The sequence below is a fragment of the Pezoporus flaviventris genome, unplaced genomic scaffold (assembly GCF_033815535.1).
Source record: "Pezoporus flaviventris isolate CSIRO_AGI_PZ_B2104156 unplaced genomic scaffold, CSIRO_AGI_Pfla_v1 ptg000036l, whole genome shotgun sequence".
Classification (NCBI taxonomy): Eukaryota; Metazoa; Chordata; class Aves; order Psittaciformes; family Psittacidae; genus Pezoporus; species Pezoporus flaviventris.
Window position 1 is genome coordinate 482181 of NW_026892584.1, and position 13795 is coordinate 495975.

Sequence of the window (13795 nt, forward strand, 5' to 3'; positions counted from 1 at the left end):
ACTATTAGGATATTATGCTGAGCCAGGTTTTCAGATTGAATAACATAGTCACATATCTCAACTTAAAACATGTATTTCTTGATAGCGTCCTTTTAAATACTATTCGCTTGCTACACATACTTCAAAATAATTGTTTACTGACTATTTAGCTTACCTTTCCCTAGTTTGTACAGAAATCATAATACTTGGGAATATATACAATAGCTGGTTTTATACTGTGCAATACTATTTGGTGAATGCCAAATTTATGAAAGAGGTGAATCATCACTACAGGAGTTGTGTGATAAAAGCAGAAACTGTCACTGAAATGATGCTAGAGAAATTACCTGTCATTCTTTGGAAGAAAGTCTGCGACAGATAGCACACAAGTTACTTTTTGATGACAGAAATGACAATACTTTGACCAGGAAAAATTCATTGTTCATGGAACTGTTGAAAAGGAGAGGCAAGAGGAAAATACAAATGATATTATTCACCCATCAGTCAGGTGAATATCCTAAGCTTTTTCAAGGCACTCATAGAGAAAACAGAGCCAAAGTATGAGCGTTGTAAATTTTAAGAGGGATGTGTCCATTTTAAAAATCCCAGGGTCAACTGCAATAACACATCTTCAAGTGTGAAAAACACATCTCTACCTCAATAGAATCCACATTCCACAACTGACACTGCTCACCGAACTTGAGAGATAAAGGTTTGTGTTTCCTTGGTTGTTAGATAGGGTTTTTTTCTCTTTTTCTCACGTGCAGCTGTAATTACAGTAGCTTCAATGCTGTTCTACAAAACAAACATGGAATTTTCTGAGGGTGTTGCATACATCTTATGATTGCTAAAACACTCCCCTCCACTTGACCACTTTCACACGTTTGCCATATTTAGGCCCAAATGCCATGTTTCTGACACAGTTCTAATTCTGGCAAAAGAGAAGATGGGAAAACTTGTAAACATATAACAGTTTCTTAAAATGACATCAGGGTCCTCCAATAGTGTCTGATTGTCGCATCTGATCCTTTACAACTAAAGGTTCCTTAGCTTTCTAGACAGCTGCCTAACCGAAAATACTCATTTAAAACAGGTTTGGAAGAACAAGGTTCAAGTCTAATCAGAACTGAACGGAAAGTAGACCTGCACTCGGGCTCCCCTATCAAATTCTGGTCTCAGTCTTAAAAAATGTTTGGAAAGGTCTTAGCTCAGTAACAGTATTTTAGATATTTTTTAAACTTTGGCAGGACAGAAAACCTGTTTCATAACGATTCAAATATAAAACAAATGAGGTGGGGGTGTGGAATCACTAGTTACCTTGCCTTTTCTTGCAAATTTTCTAAACATACTTATTCTTGCCAGTTTTAATTGCATAAGGATAGGCATTCTCAGCATGGAAAAAATATTTTTCTGCAATGATTTATGAATCCTATTTGATATACATCAGTGTATTGATTACTGAATGGTAGATGTGCAATTCTTCCACCAGAAGGATGTACAGTGATTTAAATAGAAATGGGAGGAAGACCATGAAGATTGTACTGTCTGGCAAATCTTCCTTTTTGAGAACTGAAACAGTGATAGCAATTGTTCAGTGTGCCTTTTTGTCTCATTCAGTGATACAGATGTAGCATAACTGAAGTGAGAATGTTACCACTTTTGTCAGGGTTCCAGAACTAAAAGAGTCAAACATCCTTCAGTTGCACTTCAGACCTTCCTGCCAAGACACCACTAGTATTTGGTGACTTCACATCACTCTGTCTAGCTGGCTCACTTTTTCATTGATAGGTAAAAGTCTGAAAAGAAATAGTAACCAATTACAGAGAAACAAACACACTTTTCACACAGTAACAACAATCTGCTGAACATTTTGCTTATTATATATAGAAAAAAAACACATTTCAATTGTGCTTTCTTTTTTAAAAATCATGTTAAGTGAATGATGCTGCAAAGGGAAGGAATAATGTCCCATTCAAATACCAAATAATATTTGTATTCAAGGGAAAGGAAAATGCTCTGCGTCTGTTTATGTGGTGATTTGACTGCACCGTGACTGGGATTGTCTCAGCTGAGGGCAGTATTCTAGGAAATTATCAACATATGCACTATACGTACCACATGCTGCCTTTATTCTTCCACTTTCGTTAGAAATCCACTCAAAGACAGGATATTGGATGAGATTAAATCCCAGTCTGACAGAGTATTGCGATTTTTGTGGTCATTTATTTTTCTATTTATAAGCACAAAATATGTTTTCTTTTTCAATCACTAGTCTGGATGAAATACCATTTTGAAGTTTTCAAATATTTTTTATTTTGTAATTACTGTTGCATTAATACCCGAGACACTAATTTTTAATCTATTTTAAAGGTGTCGACCTTTATAAATTCATCTTCAGTGGAGGATCAGACACTTGTATAAAAATCAAATGGGAGTTGCATATAAACATACAGCTTTTCCTTTGGCCTTAGTTCTCCTTCCCCTGCACAAAGCAGGACATACATACTGGAATTCTCCCAACAGCTTTTCATATTCATTTGTTTCTTTCCACTCCCATGTGATCTACTTTCCTGTGCTGGAAAAAGTATTTAGTTGAGTGTGAAGTGAATCAGACTCAAGAATCTATTCCAGACTAAAGCTGATAATTTTAATTGGTTTATTTTTGGTATAAGTCATCTTCCCTGTGTGATTCACTGAAGGATGGAATGAAACCTTTTTGCTGTCCAGGGAGCAGAGGAAGTCCTACAGTGACAGTGCACACATCGTGAGCCTTTTTTTAGCAACAGTGCTGGAATACACTGACAAATGTGCTCAAAACTATGGCCTCAGTCACTTTTGGATACCCTTTACAAGCAGTCCATATCTCTATAAGGCCTCAATTATATCAGTTTAATAATTAGTGTTTTAAGTCAAGACATCCAAGTGGAAAAAAAAACCCAAAGATTGATTAATACTGTATCAACCATTGAATTTGTATGGTGTTCACAAATCATTGCTGAACTTTTTTGCTTCAGTGTACAAATCTGATCTACATGTTTTGATTATCCTCATGTTTAAAGTATCATGCATGCTCTAGTTAGACAATAGTTTCTAAGAACATTTATTGCAGAAGTTATTATTCACATTTGCATGCAATTTCTTGATATCTATTAGCACCAATGCTGACAGTAATAATATTAGTTCTATATTGCTAATAATTGGATGACATCTATCACAAGCAACATTAGAAAACTGACAAATATATGACATTTCATTAATGGACCCAGATATAGTTCTCCTGGGTATTATTTTAGTGGATGAAAATTAGACTAGACTAGACTAGATTACAATAGAATAGGCTATTACACTTGGAAGGGATCTACAATAATCATATTATCTTATAGACTTAAGAAAAAAAAAGGATTACAGAATTCAGAAAGGGCTGCATGTTAATATTTGAGGCATTCAAAACTCCTTACACGTAGTGGAAACCTTTGCAAAGTATTCCATGAGGTGAATCAGCTTTAGGTTTCAAAAGTATTAAAAGTCATAATATAAATTAGGTGATATAAAGTAAATATACCATACTTGTTTTGGGACAAATACATAGAGCCTTCTAGACTTACCTAAAAACAATGACAACATATAAATTCTTCTAAAACCTACTGAACTGGCAAGAAAGTATTCAAATGTCTTATAAAAGAAAAAAGATTCTTCTATATAGCGTAACTTTAAAATACGTTGTTATATGGTCACAGTGTCATATTCTAAAGCAAACATTTTAACTTCTGAACATTTATAATTAAATATCTAACCCAATAAAAACTGATCATATTTTCAAGCATGGTAATTTTCAAACATATATAACCCATGCCTCAGATAATAGAGAAATAATGTTCCTCGGTAATAAATCCTCAGATAATGTACTGTTAGGCAGCACACACAAAAGTAGAAAAAGAAATAATCAGAAGCAAGGTGACTACTAGGCAAAGACAAGCAGATTATTCGGGGGGGAGGTGTCAGGAAAAAGGGAGCACAGATGTAAAATTCCCTTATGTAACCTGAACATATATATAGTTCCTGCTTTTTCTTTTGTTTTGTTTTTAATGCCAAGGCTTTTTAATTTAAGCGATTTTTTGACTGCTTTGGGATTTTTGGTTTGATTGGTTTTGGTGGGGGGGTGGGTTGGTTGGCGTTTTTTTTAAGGATAATTTATATTACATGAAAGCAATAAAACTGCATTAACAATGAAGGCACTTTGGAGGTGCATTCATTCAAATATGCTAATAAACAAAGGTTACCTTTTCCATTTGATTTTGTGATGCAATAGTCTTGTAGTTACCCCACCCTCTGCAGTTCTTAAACACTAAAATTCCTTCAGAGAGCTCCTCAATAATTTTCTACATGCAGTTGTAAATGACAGGCTTGGTCTTCTTTTGCTTAACACCATGATGAAGAACCAGGCCCATCACTGGCCAAGACACTTTCTTCATTAATGATGGTCTGATGGTCTGAAAGAAAAAGAAAAAAAAAAATTAAAGTCAATATTTGGCTTCAAAATTAAAAACAGATGCATCACACACTTCTGTCCCTATTACCTTAAAAATACACACTGGCCTGTCTCCACGTAGATGCTGGCATTTTCTGAAATACTACCACCAGCTTCCTACTAACCGTGACATAAGCTGTAGCAAGCTGTCTGCAGTGATAGCCTGCATAAATCATCATTCCTGAAGGGAACAGATGTTCAGGGTATGAAAGAGTAATACCACAATTTAGTCATAATTAAAATTCACCTTAGCATGCCTCTATCAGTGAGCAGAGAGGAGCATTTCACTTCTCACCTACACAAATGAAAAGCCTAAAAGCCTCTCATTTCTTCTGCTTCAGAAAAATTAAGCATGAACCTTTTGTACATTGAGTTCCGTCTCTGACACTAAAATCATAAAAATGACATTTTTACTTCAGTTCGTTAGTTTTCTTTTTTTCTGACCACTACAAAATGACCTCTAAAATGTGTACTGCCTCTGCACAATACGCACTTACAATTAAATCTTCAAAGGAGATTGCTGTACATTGCATGCAGAAATATAATCAGTAGCTGTCTAGCTACAGATCAAAACTGTGCCAACAAAGATACTCATTGTATTGATAAGAATTCAGTCCAAGTTGGATATGTTTAAAAACTTATGGGATGAAGGCCTTTAAAAATTATTTAGTAATCTAAGATCACTAAAATCAGTGGCAGTTAGAGAATTAACACAAGAAACATTTGATCCTTAGACTTATAACTGCCATTAATGTTAATGGAAAGTGTCTATATAACTAATTTTGAAAATGTAAGCCTCATACTGCTGTTATTACAGTTGGATTGCATTCCATGCATGATGTTCTTTTGAAAAAATGGTTTCAATTCACAGGTCTTTCTATCATGAGGCTACTTTACTATGAAATATAAAGTGTGTTTTGATTATATTAATAAATATGTCTCTAAACCCACTGAAGTGTAAATGGCTGAGCTTTTCACAGTTATTTAAGCTTCTAAGAAAAAGATAATTTATCTTCTTATCAACATTGATATTGGTAATTGACTTCAAAACAAAACAAACTTCCATTAAACCATGGTTTAGTTTCCCAACTAAATATTGTTAGTGACTATCAACCTATGGAACTTCATACTGTCCACAGATTAGAGTGCAAATTAGATAACCTTATCGAGTTCCGTACAGATACAGTAATTTACCAGGACTGAGAATGCGAATTCATAAATCTATTAATCTAGGAGGGGCCATTTTGTAACCAACGTTACTTCTCAAGAAGTTAATTTCAAATTTACATTTGAAAACCTGTCGTTTCTTTTATTACTCAAGGATGCAGCTATATTAACATTGTAGTTCAAACAAAGACTGCTTTTTTTAAGTGAGGAACCTACAGCTTCTGGTTAGTGTACTTTGATTTGTATCACATCAAATGCTTTGCATCAAAGCATGCAAAATGACAACCCTTAGAGGAAATAAAACCAATAGTTATGCTCCAGATGTATACCTAAAGCCCTTTCATAAATCCACTGCACAGACTAGAGCTAGACCACAGTAAAATCTCTTAAAGTGTGTGTAGCGCGGATATTAAGTTCCTTTGTACTAACTGCTTCATTACACAGATCTGTTTCTCTGGTTAAAAACTTGTTAACTCATATGTAGCTTCTTCAAATGTAGCTTCCCCAGAGCTCTTCCTCTTATTTGGAGAATTTATGAATTTTGTCTTTACTTTCGAAACAGCACAAATACGCACTTGCAGTTGTCAAGAAGGTATTCTGTGGCTGCTGTGAAAACCAACCAGTATGTGCAGTTGGCATGAAATTGTTAGAAATCTGCCACATTTGAATCTCAACATTCACACTGCCACTGATCAGGTTCCAGCATCAAAGGACTTGCTAATGCAGCTATATTGTGTATATTCTTACATTCAAAATAGCCTTTTAAATAGTATATTTAAAACTAGAATGCCAGATAGAATACAGATGGGAAAAGAGCATTAGTTCTTACCTGCCACAGCTAAAAGTAACAATGCTAGATTGGGAAATGCAGTAAGACTTCACTGAATGGCATTAACTGTGTGTTTCACAGTCATTATTAAACAATGGGGAAAGGTTTATTGTTATTATTATTCACTTAGGATGCAGGAAAATTTTACTAAACCCATTTTAGAAATGGGAACCCTAAATAATTGTACAGCATCAAACAGAAGAGCTCGTAAAATAATCTCTCTAAGAGGACATCCTCAAATATCAACCACTTATCCATACAGAAAAAGTGAATTTTCATTCCACAAACAACAACAGTTTATGAAAAAACTTCTTATGGACATTAATTTTTATGTTAATAACTCCCATTTGTGTGAAAAAAATTGTTTTGGTTGACTGTGTAAGACACTGACTTGACTATCTCTTAGTTCCTCCATCAATGCAGGCTCCAAGTCATATGAGACTGTCTGCAGTAATGAGGAAGGTGCACCTAAGAATTCATATGAACAGCATATCTTGAATAACACCTTCACACGACTTATCCATGAATTCCACTTTTGATCACAAGAAAACGGTGATCTGGTAATAAAGAGGTGGTTACAAGATCAGTTTACTGGTTGAAAAACTAACATTGGAAAAGAGATCGCAAAATCTCAGATGAGTAACACCAGTGAGTAAAAAGTTGGACTGACTGTTATTTGGGAATTACAGATGGTGGTTCAACCTTGGAAGAAGGGGCTCGAACATGCATTGATAAATCTGTGCCGTGATTTTAGTAGGTTATTCATTTATATAGTTATTGGACATATGTACTATTTCCCATATAAACAAGTATTACATGTTGGCTGTATACCACAGCAAAAGGATGTTTTTCAATTAGGTATACTACAATAAGTGTAGTTTGGTTTGCTCCTGAGCAGAGTGGTACTTAAAAAAGAAGTGGCAGCTGATTTAAATTATAACAAAAGAGTACATAAGGTGAATTTAGAGTTTGCTTGACATTGAGTGATAAGAGCAAGTATATGCCTAAAGGTGAATTTAGGAAGATTATAGCTGTCTAAGCCAAAGAATGTTATAACAAAAAATTTTCCCAACTATTTAGGGTTACATCCAACAGTATGCCTTAAGGCTGGATGAAGGACTGCTCTGAAGGTCAAGCTTGTCTGTATTCTATAATATAAGCCTGCAAGGGAACTTCAAGCACAATAGGAGTTAAGTCCTCCAGGAATCTGCATGGCCAAAAAATGTTAAGTATGACTATTTGTTCCCAGTCTTGACTGAGAGGTCAATGAAGTTATGTACATGGAGGGAAGGCAGTACATGGTAATGAATATACTTCTGCCACTTCAGAGCAGCATAGACACAAAATCAGGCTCTTGAGTGTCTGTGTTCACTTATTTTTTTCAACAATAAACTCAACTCTTGCCATCTGAAATTGTCTGTTGTGCACTGTCATTGACGCTGCTGCATATCCTTAAGTGACCATGATCTTATCTGAGAAGTTTGGCTGCTTCCGTCTTTTGGAGCTCGCAAACCAGGAACCTCCAAAGCAACATTCCCTCAAGAAGGGGTACTTCAGTTATACTAAGTTCAGAGAAAAATTTTGGCAGTACTGAGTTTATCACAAAGTAAAACAAAAGTGAGCATTTAAATAAAAACCAAAACAAAACTAACCTGAAGAATAGTGGTGAAGTCTCATTTATAGAAGTGGACAGGTGTTTATATTTCCTGGGCAGAGGGAGGTCAGGTTCTATAATCTTCTTAGTCTGACAGACTCTGCTCCATATTTCACAGTTCCCAGGAGAGTGTTTGAAATCCCCAGTGTGCAGGCTGGACCAAGATCTCTCGCTTGTTGCAACTGGAATGTGCAGCAATAATGCAAAATTCCAGAGGGAAGAAAGAAATAATAGCCACAGGAATCAGCCTTTACCAACCATGGATAATAAAAACACTCATTTGGAACTAGGGCAAGGATTTTATAATCCCAGACTTAAACCTGTCTAAACAAGGTGTCTAAACAGAGTCATCAGGTATTTCAGCTTCATTCCTTTCTTCAGGACTCCTTAGTGTGTGTTTTAACTGATGCTTCTTTTGAACCTACCCCCATGCTTCACACTGCTTCTTTAATTGGAAATGTTATATATGTGATTTGATGGAAGGCTAGAAGGAAGTTTCTAACCCTGATAAGAATATACTGAGGTCTTCATATGACTAGGATATATGACAGAAATAGAGCAAATATGGACAATGAAATGCAGAAGATTGACAAAGTTTGTAGGGAGAGAGGATATACTCTACTAAACTGATAAATACAGTAAGAAAAAACAGACAAGATGACATAGAAGCCCTTCTTGCTTTAATATTTAGATCATCTACAAGGACCTGCTACTATTACTACAGTACAAGTGGATTTCGTTGACTTTCAGAGTTGGGAATAAAATGCAGCATCATGATAAAAAAGGAGATGTTAATTAATCCTGGAGAGAAAGCAGCTGAGAGGAGGTCTAGCTGCAATCTTCAGCTACCTACAAAATGGCTATAGGAAAGGCAGAGAAAGAGATTCCTCAAAGGAGAACAGTAAAAGAACATGCGGAAACAGTCACAGCTACAGTATGGGAAAATTCAACTAAATGTAAGGGGAAAAAAAATTACAATAGTCAAGCAGTGGAATGGCTTGCCCAGAGATGCTGGGAATTCCATCTCTGGAAATTTTCAAAACTTGACTGGATAATGCCACCAGCAACCTGTTCTATCTTTGAAGTTAGCCCTACTTGAGTAGATTGGACTGGATGACCTGCAGAGGTCCTTCTCAAGGCAAATTATTCTGTGGTTCTCAGTAATCTGCCATTGTGTAGCAGAGAGTTGTACAACCTACTGCCAACCAAAATATACCTTAATTTGTTAATCACTAAGTTAACACTAAGTGCTTCATACTGCAAAGTCACAAATTTTAACATATTTCTTTATGCACATGTATAAAACTCTTTATGCCAGAATTTACTGCAATTTTCAAAAAGTAAATGATTGCTATTATGCTTAATGTTAGCTGATGAAAATATTTAAACGAGATCAACAGCACTAGTCTGTAATTTGGTATAGAAAGTGAAGATTAACTCAGCAAATTAAAATTAAACTGTGGATAAGCAGAATATATTACTTAAAAGGAAGTAAACATACCCCCACCCCCCCAAAACATACAGTAACATTGCTACTGCTAGTTAAAGTGGCTGTAAATCTTTAATAATCTCAAAATAGCATAATTACAGTTCAAATGCCAAGGAACACCTTCCACCACCAAAAGAATTCTTAATAATATGATGACAGAGAGGTTCACTCTTAAGAATGAAGAACGTCATTTGCAGAATAACAAATATAAACTCAGAAAACACTAACATTTTTGTTTGACATTCCCTATCTAGGTACTGACTGTACCGTTCATGATCTGAGCCCAGGTCTGTATGTTACGCACATTTCCTGTTACATTAAACTCATTTCAAAATTCAGTGTTCTTATTCTCCCAACACCTATCTCCTTCATTCACAATTGCTTTAAACTGTCATTGTTGAAACAAGATTTAGAGTTGTAAGAAACTTTCTTCAAATGGTAATAAAAAGGAATAAACTCCTAGGTTTAAAGGGACTAGCATATGGTATTACAAACATATTGATACTGTATGCTATATATTATGTTATACACATGTACTCAGACACATCTTGCTTTAAATTCAATTTCCTCACCTTGATAGAAATAAATACAAAGCAATGCCTTAAACAACCTTCATAACCTCATGAATCCAAAACACTGTCTCAAAAACCCTATTTTAATCTTTTAAAAATGGAATATAATTTTATTGGTTCCCACTTTTTAAGATTCTGAACATTGATACATGTTAGAGGGTACAGAACCATAACAGAGACACGAATCTGAAATATCTTAAATATTAATACAATTAAGTGTTAATATAATAAATATGAATCTCCCTGATACATATTTATGAAATAGGAAGGCCAGATCTCCTAAAATCTAAATACTCTAGTGTAACAACACATAATGTTGCATTCAATTATGTTCTCTGTTCAAGTTACAGATACCTCTATATTTGGGAAACGTATTATACACAGGTCACATTCGTGTGTTTAACTAAGTTTACAGTCACTCCCTTATCTTTAAATACTTGACAGATTATTGTTTCTGTATGTTCTCAAGTGCCATCATTTATTGCCACAAGCACATTAGCTAAATTTAAATAATAATGACAGCAGTTGTCATTAGATTTTAAACTCACTAACACTAGTCTGACATATTATTTGAAGTATGTCTTCATTTGAAATTTGATTAAAATTACAAACATCCCATCTTCTCTGCTAATCAGCATATTTCATCGCCTTGCCCCAAACTTTTCTATGAATTCTTCAGGAAAATAGGTCATGGTGCTAGTGTCCATTTAAAATGAAGAAGGCCACCAGATTGTGAAAAGACTTTATATGCTTTTCACAAAAGAGACAAAATTTATGTTCAGCAACATATAATTAATGCTTTTCAATATGTTTTGTGTGATGGGAATCTGAAATCTAGATTTTACTTAAAAAAACATATTTCTCTTTGTCGTGGTTTAAACCCAGTCAGCTTATTCACTCACTTCTCCCCCTTCTTGTCCTCCCCCTACTCCTGGAGGGACAGAGAGGAGAATCAAAAGAATGCAACTCCCCCGGGTTGAGATAAGAACAGTTTAGTAACTAAGGTATAACACAGATCACTACTGCTACCACCAATAACAACAGTGATAAAGGAAATAACAAGGGAAGAGAATACAACACCTCACCACCAACTGATAACTCGCCCCCCCCCCCCCCCCCCCCCCCCCCAGCCTGACCAAGCACCAACCCATACCTCCTCCAACCCTGCAGTCCCCCAGCCCTTCCGGCTCACTCCCAGTTACCTCCTGGACATGAGGTGCTGTGGTATGGAATACCTCTTTGGTCAGGTTGGGTCAGGTGTCCTGTCTCTGCTTCCTCCCGGCTTTCCCTCCTCCCTGGCAGAGCATGAGGCTCACAAAGTCCTTGGCCAAACCAAAACATCATTGTTATCAGCTCTGTTCCCCAGCTGAAAGTCAAACCACAGCACTGCACCAGCTACCAAGAAGGAGAAAAATGACTGCTACTGCTGAACCCAGGACATTATCCACCCCTTAATCCATACCATTCACGTCATGCTCAGATCCCACATTTTCAATATACCATCACTCTTATCTCAGTGCACTCTTATCTAAGTGCATGGACCAGTCCCTATAAAGCTGCTGAGTCCATCTGGTCCATGATGTCAGGCTCCATCTCTTGTAACAGTCAGAGCAGGAGAGACTGTGTGCAGTGTTCACACTTGTGAATAACCTGGGCAATAGTGTCCATTGCTAAATCCACCCCTCGATCATGAGTCCATCTCCATGCTGCATCTCTGCTCTGATGGCCTGAAGTACCATGGGCCCACCAGGCTTAAAATAATTCACTGACCCCTTAAGCAGTTTGTGCAGCTTGTTGATGGGGACTCCATACAGCTGCCTTCCATCTCCAATGCTTCCAAAGCACTGGAGGGGCCCAGTGGACTAGATACTTGCCCATACTGTCCCACACGCCCTGCCACTCATGACTGTCCAGCCTTGGGGAAAATCTCTTGGTCCCCCTGCATTGTCATCTAACCCCAGACAAGACCCAAACCTGACTCTGCTTAACTTTTGAGATCAGACAAAATGGTTGTGGGTAGAACACACTCTCTATGTGCACCAACATGCTGATCCCCATCACAATCAGCAGGCAGGTCCCAAGGGTACCCAAAGGCCATTCTAAACCTTCAGAACTCTCAGTTGATGCTGCTGTCCCTGTCACTGGGGCTGGTGTAGCTGCTGTGCTTGCCGCCTCTCCCACCACCAGCTTCTCTTTTCCTGAGTCCAGCTCTTCCTCCTCTGCCTTGCTGGGAAATGCTGCGTAGTCTCCTGCATCCTCCTGGGGCTCGGCGGGCGGCTTCCGGGGGATGCTCTCGACCGTCGCAGGGCTGGGCTCGGCCGCAGGGCTCGGCTCCTCCGCCGCCTTCTCCCGCTGCTCGGCAGCCGCTTCCTTCTGCTCCTCGCCCTCCCCGACCTCCTCCACCAGCAGCCGTCCCCTCGCGGCCTCCGGCACCGCTCCCGCCGCCGGTTGCTCCCCGGGGCCGCTCTCCCGGGCCGCTTCGGCTTCCGCCGACTCCCGGGGCCGCTCCCCCTCGGCTCCCCGCAGCCTCACGAAGATGGAGAGTAGGGTGAGGACCAGGACTGTGAAGAGCAGCCGGACGGCCAGGTACAAGTCCACGGCCACGTCCGTCCCGCCCTGCTGCTGGAGCCCGCCCGTATTACAAGCCATTGCCATAAAGCACAGTGAGACAAGAACCTTAGCCCAGGCCCCACACTTGATAAACACTAACACAGCAAATACCGGCCCTAAGTAAGTTACAACATTCTGAAGCTGTGAGATCAACAAGAACAACTCTGAGAGCCAATAAATCAGCATTGTGAAGAGTGACTATTAATCCGGTCAGATCTGTTGTTATCTCAACCCTTCGTGCCCCACGTTGGGTGCCAAAAAGAACTGTCGTGGTTTAAACCCAGCCAGACAGCTTGTTCACTCACTTCTCCCCCTTCTTGTCCTCCCCCTACTCCTGGAGGGACAGAGAGGAGAATCAAAAGAATGCAACCCCCCCCCCCCCGGGTTGAGATAAAAACAGTTTAGTAACTAAGGTATAACACAAATCACTACTGCTACCACCAATGACAATAATGATAAAGGAAATAACAAGGGAAGAGAATACAACACCTCACCACCAGCCAACTGATAACTCGCCCCCCCCCCCCAGGCCGACCAAGCACCGACCGATACCTCCTCCAACCCTGCAGTCTCCCAGCCCTTCCGGCTAACTCCCAGTTACCTCCTGGGCATGACGTGCTGTGGTATGGAATAGCTCTTTGGTCAGTTTGGGTCAGGTGTCCTGTCTCTGCTTCCTCCTGGCTTCCCCTCCTCCCTGGCAGAGCATGAGGCTCACAAAGTCCTTGGCCAAACCAAAACATCGCTATCAGCTCTGTTCCCGAGCCGAAAGTCAAAACACTGCACTGCACCAGCTACCAAGAAGAAAAATGACTGCTACTGCTGAAACTATAGTCCTCCATACAAAAGAGGCTTTAATTTGCTCAAAGGCTTGTTGTTGCTCAGGGCCCCATTTAAAATCATTCTTCTTCCACAAGGGTGCTCAGGATGGGAGGTGGGGACCCCCAGCCTACCCTTCACCCCAGGAGTT

General features: G+C 38.6%; 1 long non-coding RNA gene across 1 annotated transcript; it reads right to left on the bottom strand.

Annotated features, from left to right (window-relative positions):
- Window positions 1-209: 209 nt before the first annotated feature.
- LOC133274730 (uncharacterized) lies at window positions 210-1768 on the bottom strand. The gene is made up of 3 exons (XR_009745217.1): window positions 1297-1768; window positions 636-774; window positions 210-429 (listed from the first exon to the last, which is right to left on the bottom strand). It is a non-coding gene; the product is annotated as an uncharacterized LOC133274730 (long non-coding RNA).
- Window positions 1769-13795: the final 12027 nt, after the last annotated feature.